This window comes from Triticum aestivum, chromosome 1A (genome assembly GCF_018294505.1).
Source record: "Triticum aestivum cultivar Chinese Spring chromosome 1A, IWGSC CS RefSeq v2.1, whole genome shotgun sequence".
Lineage (NCBI taxonomy): Eukaryota > Viridiplantae > Streptophyta > Magnoliopsida > Poales > Poaceae > Triticum > Triticum aestivum.
The window spans coordinates 152,182,418-152,193,992 of NC_057794.1; positions in this window are offsets into that span (position 1 = coordinate 152,182,418).

The following is an 11,575-nucleotide window of genomic DNA, read 5'->3' on the forward strand; positions in this document are numbered from 1 at the left end:
ATAGTTGCACTTTCAATCTCCCCCCTTTTGATAATTGATGACAACATATAGATCAAAGCTTCAACAAATGATAATAAGAGTGAAAGATATTGTCGCTTTGAGAAGTATGTGAAAAGCAAGAGCTCCCCCTAAATTTGTGCATATCTTAAGATTTGCTTTGGACTCCAAATGCACAATGAGTTAGGATCATGGGTTACTCTTCCATGTCACATACATCTTGGTGAAGCGCTCAAAATGGTAAGAATTAAATACATGCACTCATCACCAAGCAAAGTGAATGATCATATAAGGATAAGTAAGATAATATCATCTAACAAGCATAAGTGTAGCTTATGATCAACCACATGATCATCAATGTCTCACAGATAATAGCGTAGTATCTCAAGCAATCAAAAGCAACCAAAGTTGAACCAAGAAGACAAGAGAGAGAAAAAGCAAACTCTCTCTCTCTCGAAGCCTATGATCTATACATTTTTCTCCCCCTTTGGAAACAAGTTACCAAAAAGTTCATAGAAAATGCATAGCACGAAAACGTCTCTCAAGCTTGGTCTTCAGGAATCTCCTTGTACATGTTTGCCATAGAGTTGTGATCCATCTTCTTCTTGGCATAGACATCCAAGTCATCTTCTTCTTCCTTAGGAGCATTGATCAGATTTGCCCATTCCTCAATAGTTGAGTGGTACCTTGTACCTTCAGACATCCATACTATCCTGCCATCTGGATAGAAGTGTGTTGTGGAGTAGAATTGCATTATGAGCTCCTCATTCCACTTTGTGAGCTTCTGCCCAACAAAGTCTGCAACTCCACAAGCACTGAAGCTGTCAAACACACCAGGATAGTGTTCCTCATTTTCCTTGATATACTTCCAGTCGACCCACCTCATTTCACATACTATAGGCTTCTTGTCCAACAACACTATCTCATAGAAGTCCTGCTGTTCCTTTGTGTGGAACCTGTAATCAACAACAGCCCTTCTTCTTGTAGCATATGGGTCCGTCTCTCTCCATTTCCTCAACCCTGAGTCTCTCCTGATCTCCATGTTCTCATCCACGAGATGAGCATCATTGTGGTCTGGAATCTTGGGTTTGAGCTTTCTCAGGACTTGTCCTTCATCATCATCATCAGCAGCAACTTCAGGCACTGGGGCCTTGTTCTTCTCAGTAGCTGGTATACTCCTGGTATTCCTCTTAGGTGCACTCTTGGGCTTGGAGGCTGCTTTGGGTGCTTCTTTGGGCTTTGATGAAGCAGCCCCTGTCCTGATAGTATCACCCATAAACTTCTGGGCCTTAGGTGTTGGTGCAGCAACCTCTTCTTCCTCTTCCTCTTCAGAATCTCTCATGATTGAGGATCTCCCAAGCACTCTAGCAGTAGTCTTTTTGATCCTCTCCTTCCTCTTCTTCCCTTCTGCAGCAGCCTCTTTGGGTTCAGATCCCAAAGGGACTTGAGTAGATGCTCTGGCCTTAGACATTGGAATTCTCTGTGCAGGGACCTTTTGCTTCATGCCTGGCTTGGTGGCAGCAGCAGTGCTATATTCCTTCTTAACCACTTTCTTCTTGGAAGCGGCCTCATCCTTAACTGCCACATAGTCTTCCTCCTCAGACTCTTAAGTTTTCTTCTTCCTTGTTCTGGTGGCAGCTTTGGGCAAGTTGCTGGGAGTGCTCCTGCTACCATTATCTGAACTGCTAGAGGGACTAGTGCCCTCACTCAGGTGAACTTGCTCCTCTGACCTGTTCTAGCTGTCACTCTGATCAGACATATTGCAAACACTGGCAGCAGACCCTGTGAATAGATATAGATGAGATAGAGTGGATGAGCATCACAAAATGTAGAGGTTTTTGCAAAAGAATGAGTCAAAAACTTAGTTTTAGTTTTCCACAGAAAGCATTTCAGATCAACCGATTTGTAAACTTGGTGATACCGAAGCAGCTGTTGGAACCTAAACTAGTGAACTCGGTCAGACCGAGTCACAGTTCGGTGGCACCGAGACTGCTAGGGTTTCACAAAGTCATGAACTCGGTCACACCGATTTGCAATTCTCGGTCAGACCGAAAACTACATGTGCAATGGCCTGAGCCGAATCGGTGGTACCGAGTTCCACAACTCGGATGGTCTGAGATGGTTTCGGTAGAAACCTAACCCTAAATTTTCAATTCAACTCTAATCTACGGAGTGTTTTGACTGGATAGAAGCGTTTCAATCGTGGTAAGAATCATAATGAACACAATGTGCTAGGAATCGGATGGGGATAGCACTATGATGGAGTCCATACCCTAGTTCGGCGATGAACTCGCTACGGTGGCAATGGCGGGGAAGAATTCTGTTGACGACGGTGGAGACCAGCGACAGGAGGCGGCTGGCGACGAGGAGGATGATCCGGAGACCCAGGAGGCAGAGCAAGCTATGCGCGGGCGAAGGGGTTTCAGAGAAATTTCCAAAATTTTGCCCGTGAGTATATATAGCCCGACCCTGTCGGTGTGACCGAGTGGAACAACTCGGTGGCACCGAGATTCATAACTGCAAGCAGTTACTGAAACTTAGTGTGACCGAAAGGTTCAAATCGATTGCACCGAGATTGAAAACCTAGATCGACTTAGTGATCTCGGTATGACCGAAATGGAGGAATCGGTCAGACCGAAATGCACAAAGAAGTTTTGGAAGTTTAAGTCTATGACGAATCGGGGACTCCGAATGCTCCTCACATAGAGTGGTTCGAATCTGACTTGATCAAATTTTGTGATGTAGCATGAATAGAGTTTGAGACGAGAAAAGCATAGATAGCAAGAGAGGGTTCTTAGGCATTCTTGTCCATCCACTTGGCAAAAGAAAAGAAAACCAATCAATCAAAACAACAAGTTGATGTCCTCGAATGAGTAAAATATGCAATCAACATGCTCACACAATAAAATGGCAATTGAAATATGTGGCAAAGCATGCACAACCAATTCTAGCATCTATCAAACAATTGGCGATGACTAGGTCTTCTATATATGAGTATATTGATTTAGGAGTCAAATGAGAACATTTGATCATAGGTCATACTCATCGTTTAAGCACAAGTGGGGTTACCACTTTTACATAAAGCATTTGTTGTGTTCACACCATTAGAGTTGCTTTAGCTCAATTCTTAGAGTAAAGCTCCCCCTAAATGTGAGATACCCCCTAAGAGGGATGAACTAACCTTGGGTTTTGTTGATGATGACTTCATGTAGATGTTGAAGATGTGGATGCTCAATGTTGATGTAGATCATTTGGAGCTATCCATTGGAGTGAATTGCACTTTCAATACCTACACGGGTTAGTCCCACAAGGAACAAACAAGGATATCCATAGACATAGAGTGATGCACAAACAAGATGATGTCTATGAAAGCTTTTAGGTTACCTTGTCCCTTGTCTTACCAACAAGAGGGTTTGTGACTCCTTGAACTAGTGCAAGATGTGGAAGTTGATTGCACTTGTTCTTGCCAAGATGATAAGAGTGAAGTATGTTGGCGGAGTCACCCTCAAGAACTCTCTAGTTCTTCTTCTTCGGGATCCACACCATCTTGATGGGAATCCTCGGTGTTGTAGTTGTACTTGATGAAGTGGAACTTGAAGTAGTCTTGGGAACCCACTAGACCAAGGCCTTAGGAGCTTCTTCAAATGCATAAATTTCCTCTTGAAGCTTGTCCTTGCCTTTTTGCTTGTGGTCTTGTGGTGGAAGATGATCTTGAGCTTGTGTCCCTTTGAGAGAAGTAGGATCATACTTCTCTTGTTGAGGAACAAACTCCGTCTTGGGGTATTGATCTTCTTCCCACTCAACTCCATTGGCATTGAACTTTCGTTCAAAACCAACACCTTGATTCTTCCGGTGCCTTCCTTGCTTGCGTACAATTTCCTCGAATTGCTTACTTCCGGCAAGACTCTTGTAAACACCTTTCTCTATAATTCCCTTCAATAAGCTATTTTCTTGCTTAAGTGTAACTTGGCTAAGAGAATCATTAGTGGAATCAAGAGAACTACTAGAAGCAACAATATTGGATTTAGCATGATTATTGTTACTACTAGAGGAAGAATCTTTCTTGTTCTTGTTACTAGACTTGACTCGAGGCATGTAAGTGGATAAGAGTAAATGCTTGGCAATGTAAGAAGAACTTTTCTTGCGAAGATCATCATTGATTGCTTTTAAGAACTCATGCTCTTGCTCAAGGTTGAGCTTTTCAAAGCGTAATTTCTCATGAGTCCTTAAAAGTTCTCGATGATCTCCTAAGATAGTTTCACGAGCTAACTTAAGAGTGTTTAGTTCTTTAGTTAGAGACTCAATCTTCTCCTTATCATTGTCATTCATTTTATCTTGATTAGCATGATTAATTGACGTTTCATCATAGTATTCATCACTAGAGTTGTCAACAAGTAAATCATCATCACCTAACAAGTCATCTTCATCACTATTGAAATCAACATACTCGGGGTGTGATACCTTTGGGCCTTTAGCCATGAAGCATGTTCTAACTCCTTCATTTGGTGAGTCAAATATGTCGTAGGAGTTGGTTGTCACAAGTGCTAGACCGGAAACACCTTCATCTTGAGTATATTCGGAGTCGGAGTGATAGCTTCTCTCGGAGTGGTTGTCGGAGTCGGAGCCGGATACCCATTCACCAACATGAGCTTGATGTCTTCGTTTTGTGTAGCTCCTTGATGACTTGTCATTTCTTTCTGAATCCCTGCTTCTCCATGAGGGTCTTCGTTCATAACAATCATCTCTACTCCTTCTTTCTCTAGATGGTGATTCTTCTCTTCTACTTCTTCTCTTGGGAGAATCTTCTCTTCTCTTGTAGGGGGGCGTACACTCATTGGAATAGTGTCCGGGCATTCCACAATTGTAGCAATTTCGCTCTCGACTAGAAGATCTTTTGTCATTGTAGGACCTTGACTTGGAGCTTCTCTCTTTGCTTCTACTCTTGTAGGACTTGTTGAAGTTCTTCACCGTTAAGCTCAATTCTTCATTGAAGGTTTGTTTCTCACTCGATGATGTGGGGGCTTCACATGAGGCTTTGTAAGCACCACTTGATTTGTTGTGAAGTTCCTCTTTATCCTTGAGTGACATCTCATGAGCAACAATTCTTCCGATGACTTCCGTTGGCTTGAGATCCTTGTAATTGGGCATCATTTGGATCAATGTGCACATGGTATCATATTTTCCATCCAAGGCTCTTAGGATCTTCTTGATGATGAATCTATCGGTCATCTCTTCACTCCCTAAGCCGGCAATCTCATTTGTGATAAGAGCAAGCCTAGAGTACATTTCAGCGACACCTTCACCATCCTTCATTTTGAACTTGTCAAGTTGACTTTGAAGCACATCCAATTTGGATTCCTTGACGGAGTCGGTACCTTCGTGCATATCAATCAAAGTATCCCAAATTTCCTTTGCATTCTCAAGACGGCTGATTTTGTTGAATTCTTCGGGGCACAATCCGTTGAAGAGGATATCACAAGCTTGAGCGTTGTATTGCAGAATTTTCAACTCTTCCGCGGTAGCTTCACGGTTCGGTTCTTTCCCATCAAAGAATTCACCTTGCAAGCCAATACACACAATAGCCCAAACGGCGGGGTTATGTCCAAGAATATGCATTTTCATCTTATGCTTCCAACTAGAAAAATTAGTACCATCAAAGTAAGGACCTCTACAGTGATAATTTCCCTCGCTAGACGCCATACTCTCCTAGGTTGTGAAACCGAGGCTATGACCACCAAAAGCTATGGAAATCAAAGCAAATGGAGACCAAAGCTCTGATACCACTTGTAGGATCGAAAGTATGTCTAGAGGGGGGGGGTGATTAGACTACTTGACCAAATAAAAATCTAGCCTTTTCCCAATTTTAGTTCTTGGCAGATTTTAGCTATCTTAGCACAAGTCAAGCAATCTCCACACAATTCAAGCAAGCATGCAAAAAAGTATATGAGCAGCAGAAAGTAAAGCATGCAACTTGCAAGAATGTAAAGGGAAGGGTTTGGAGGATTCAAACGCAATTGGAGACACGGATGTTTTGTCGTGGTTCCGATAGGTGGTGCTATCGTGCATCCACGTTGATGGAGACTTCAACCCACGGAGGGTAACGGTTGCGCGAGTCCATAGAGGGCTCCACCCATGAAGGGTCCACGAAGAAGCAACCTTGTCTATTCCATCATGGCCGTCGCCCATGAAGTACTTTCCTCACTAGCAGTAGATCTTCACGAAGTAGGCGATCTCCTTGCCCTTACAAACTCCTTGGTTCAACTCCACAATCTTGTCGGAGGCTCCCAAGTGACACCTAGCCAATCTAGGAGACACCACTCTCCAAGAAGTAACAAATGGTGTGTTGATGATGAACTACTTGCTCTTGTGCTTCAAATGATAGTCTCCCCAACACTCAACTCTCTCTTATAGGATTTGGATTTGGCTGAAAGAAGATTTGAGTGGAAAGCAACTTGGGGAAGGCTAGAGATCAAGATTCATATGGTTGGAATGGAATATCTTGACCTCAACACAAGTGTAGGTGGTTCTCTCTCAGAAAATGTGTATTGGAAGTGTAGGTATGTTCTGATGGCTTTCTCCATGAATGAAGAGTGGGTGGAGGGGTATATATAGCCTCTACACAGAATCTAACCGTTACACACCATTTTCCAAACTCGGTGGGACCGAATGGTTAAACTCGGTTGGACCGATTCAGCAAACCTAGTGACCGTTAGGATTTTCGGTGGGACTGAGATGCAACTCGGTAGGACTGATATGGTTAGGGTTAGGGCATAACATAATCTCGGTGTGACCGATTACACAAACTCGGTGGGACCGATTTTGGTAATAAGCTAACAAGAGAGTTGGTCAGGTAAACTCGGTGGGACCGATTCACTCATCTCGGTGAGACCGAAGTGTTACAAAAGGGAAACAGAGAGCTTACATTGCAATCTCGGTGGGACCGATCGCTCATCTTGGTAAGACTGAAACGTTACGAAGGGGAACAGAGAGATTACAATCCAATCTCGGTGAGACCGAGATTCCTATCGGTGAGACCAATTTGCCTAGGGTTTGTGGCAGTGGCTATGACATTTGAAACTCGGTGGCGCCGGATAGAAAGAATCGGTGGGGCCGAGTTTGACTTTTGGTTTAGGTCATATGTGGATGTGGGAAGGTAGTTGAGGATTTTGGAGCATATCACTAAGCATTTTGAGCAAGCAAGCCATTAAGCAGCACCTCATCCCTCCTTGATAGTATTGGCTTTTCCTATAGACTCAATGTGATCTTGGATCACTAAAATATAAAATGTAGAGTCTTGATCTTGAAGCTTGAGCCAAACTTTTTGTCCTTAGAATTTTGAGGGATCCACTTTCCTCATCCATGCCATGGCATTCATTGAGCTTTTCCTGAAATATTAATCTTGGAATAATGTTAGCTCAATGAGCTATATGTTGTTAGGAATTACCAAAACCACCCGGGGATAGTTGCACTTTCACATCCCCAAGCTTAGGATCTTGGTTGTCCTTGTATATTACCTTGGGGTGCCTTGGGCATCCCGAAGCTTAGGCTCTTTCCACTCCTTATTCCATAGTCCATCGAATCTTTACCCAAAACTTGAAAACTTCACAACACAAAACTTAACAGAAAACTCGTAAGCTCCATTAGTATAAGAAAATAAATCATCACTTAGGTACTGTTGTGAACTCATTATAAATTCATATTGGTGTAATATCTACTGTATTCCAACTTATATATGGTTCATACCCTCTGATACTACTCATAGATTCATCAAAATAAGCAAACAACACATCGAAAACAGAATCTGTCAAAAACAGAACAGTCTGAAGTAATCTGGATCAAAAGTATACTTATGGAACCCCAAAAATTATAAAATAAATTGCTGGACCTGAGTAATTTGTCTATTAATTATCTGCAAAAATAATTAACTAAATAGCACTTTCCAAATAAAAATGGCAGCAATTCTCGTGAGCGCTAAAGTTTCTGTTTTTTACAGCAAGATTAAAAAGACTTTCCCCAAGTCTTCCCAACGGTTCTACTTGGCACAAACACTAATTAAACACATAAAACCACATCTAAACAGAGGCTAGATGATTAATTTATTACTAAACAGGAACAAAAAGCAAGGAATAACAAAAAATAAAGTTGGGTTGCCTCCCAACAAGCGCTATCGTTTAACGCCCCTAGCTAGGCATGATGATTTCAACGATGCGCACATAAAAGATAAGAATTGTAACATAAAGAGAGCATCATGAAGAACATGGCTAGAACATTTATGTCTAACCCACTTCCTATGCATAGGTATTTTGTGAGCAAATAACTTGTGGGAACAAGAATCAAGTAGCATAGGAAGGCAAAACAAGCATAACTTCAAAACTTTAAGCACATAGAGAGGAAACTTGATATTATTGCAATTCCTACAAGCATATATTCCTCCCTCATAATAATTTTCAGTATCATCATGAATGAATTGAACAATATAACTATCACACAAAGCATTCTTTTCATGATCTACAAGCATAGAAATTTTATTACTCTCCACATAAGCAAATTTCTTCTCAATCGGAATAGTGGGAGTATCATAAGAGACTTGAATACTATAAATTGTTTCCACATTAAAAGAGTAATTTTCAGAAGAAGGGTAATCATGAAAAGTTTTATAAATATAATCATCACTACTTTTTATAGCATATGTATCATCACAATAATTATCATAAGTAGGAGGCATGCTATCATCATTATAAATTTGCATATCAAAACTTGGGAGACTAAAAATATCATCTTCATTAAGCGTAGCATCCCCAAGCTCGGGACAAACATTAATTGCAGCAAATATATTCTCAAAAACATCATCTTCATCAAACATAGCATCCCCAAGCTTGGGCCTTTTCATATCATAAGCATAATCACTCTCATAATTAATAGTATGGATAGCACCAATAGTATAGCAATTATCATATTGTTCCAAGCAAGTGCCAAAAAGATTTTCAAGATCATAAGAAGTATCATTATATTCCACAATTGTATTTTCATGAGGCACATAGTAATAGGAGCAGCATTATTTGGGAGAGATATCTTTTTACCTCTCTTCCTTTTTCTTTTCTTCTTCTTCACCACATCATGTGTGGGTTCAATCCTCTTTTTGGAGCTCCTTATTAATGAGATTGGTTGAATAGGAGGCTCCTCCTCGTTACCTAATTCATCATAAGAAATAATAGGAGAATATTGGGAGTCTCTTCCCTTTCATTAGTGTTCTCGTCATCTTCTATTTGCTTTCTTTTCTTTATGTAATTGGCAATATAAGGATTTTCAATGCAATTCACCGCACAATACATATAAATCTTCTCTAGATCAAAATGAAGAACTCTATCAAGGGCAAATTTTGGAATATCCTTAGTTATACGTTTCATTTCTTCAAAACCCAAGAGCAAACTAAATTCATTATGATGTGCAAGGGAAATCAAGTCATCACAATTTTTGGACACGATACGATCATGAAGCAATTTGCATTGGGTACTGAAATGATCATGTTCATTGCAAAGTTCACAAGTATGGCTATGAAAATTTAATATTTCAGCACAATCATCTAGCCTATCTTGCAACAATTTAGTTTCTAAGTACTTATGCCTCTTGCAATATCTATCTTCCCTATTTGGTGTGTACTTACAAACCCAATGCACTCCACAAAAATTGACATGTTTATAGGAGACATTTTCATCATAACTAGTGCAATCATCATTAGTACCATGGATATTCAAGGAGTTCATACTAACAACATTGCAATCATTCTCATCATTCAAGGATTCAGTGCCAAACATTTTAATGCATTCTTCTTCTAACACCTTGACACAATTTTCCTTTCCATCATACTCACGAAAGATATTAAAAAGATGAAGCGTATGAGGTAAACTTAATTCCAATTTTTGTAGTTTTCTTTTATAAACTAAACTAGTGATAAAACAAGAAACTAAAAGACTCGATTGCAAGATCTAAAGATATACCTTCAAGCGCTATCCTCCCCGGCAACGGCGCCAGAAAAGAGCTTGATGTCTACTACACAACCTTCTTCTTGTAGACGTTGTTGGGCCTCCAAGTGCAGAGGTTTGTAGGACAGTAGAAAATTTCCCTGAAGTGGATGACCTAAGGTTTATCAATCCGTAGGAGGCGTAGGATGAAGATGGTCTCTCAAGCAACCCTGCAACCAAATAACAAAGAGTCTCTTGTGTCCCCAACACACCCAATACAATGGTAAATTGTATAGGTGCACTAGTTCGGCGAAGAGATGGTGATACAAGTGCAATATGGATAGTAGATAATAGTTTTTGTAATCTGAAAATATAGAAACAGCAAGGTAACTAATGATAAAAGTGAGCATAAACGGTATTGCAATGATAGGAAACAAGGCCTAGGGTTCATATTTTCGCTAGTGCAAGTTCTCTCAAAAATAATAACATAATTGGATCACATAACTATCCCTCAACATGCAACAAAGAGTCACTCCAAAGTCACTAATAGCTGAGAACAAACGAAGAGATTATGGTAGGGTACGAAACCACCTCAAATTTATTCTTTCCAATCAATCCGTTGGGCTATTCCTGTAAGTGTCACAAACAGCCCTAGAGTTCATACTAGAATAACACCTTAAGACACAAATCAACCATAACCCTAATGTCACCTAGATACTCCAATGTCACCTCAAGTATCCGTGGGTATGATTATATGATATGCATCACACAATCTCAGATTCATCTATTCAACCAACACATAGAACCTCAAAGAGTGCCCCAAAGTTTCTACCGGAGAATCACGACAAAAACGTGTGCCAACCCCTATGCATAGGTTCATGGGCGGAACCCGCAAGTTGATCACCAAAACATACATCAAGTGAATCACGTGATATCCCATTGTCACCACAGATATGCACGGCAAGACATACATCAAGTGTTCTCAAATCTTTAAAGACTCAATCCGATAAGATAACTTCAAAGGGGAAACTCAATCCATTACAAGAGAGTAGAGGGGGAGGAGAAACATAAGATCCAACTATAATAGCAAAGCTCGCGATACATCAAGATCGTGCCAAATCAAGAACACAAGAGAGAGAGAGAGATCAAACACATAGCTACTGGTACATACCCTCAGCCCCGAGGGAGAACTACTCGTCATGGAGAGAACCGGGATGATGAAGATGGCCACCGGAGAAGGATTCCCCCTCCAGCAGGGTGCCGGAACGGGTCTAGATTGGCTTTCGGTGGCTACGGAGGCTTCTGGCGGTGGAACTCCCAATATATTGTGCTCCCCGATGTTTTTAGGGTATATGGAATTATAGAGGCGGAAGAAGTACGTCAGGGGGCCACGAGGGGCCCACGAGGGTGGAGGGCGCGCCCCCTACCTCGTGGCCTCCTTGAAGCTTCCCTTACATGGACTCCAAGTCTCCCGGGCTTCTTCTGATCCAAAAATAAGTTTCGTGAAGTTTCAGGTCAATTGGACTTCGTTTGATTTTCCCTTTCTGCGATACTCTAAAACAAGGAAAAAACAGAAACTGGCAATGGGCTCTGGGTTAATAGGTTAGTCCCAAAAA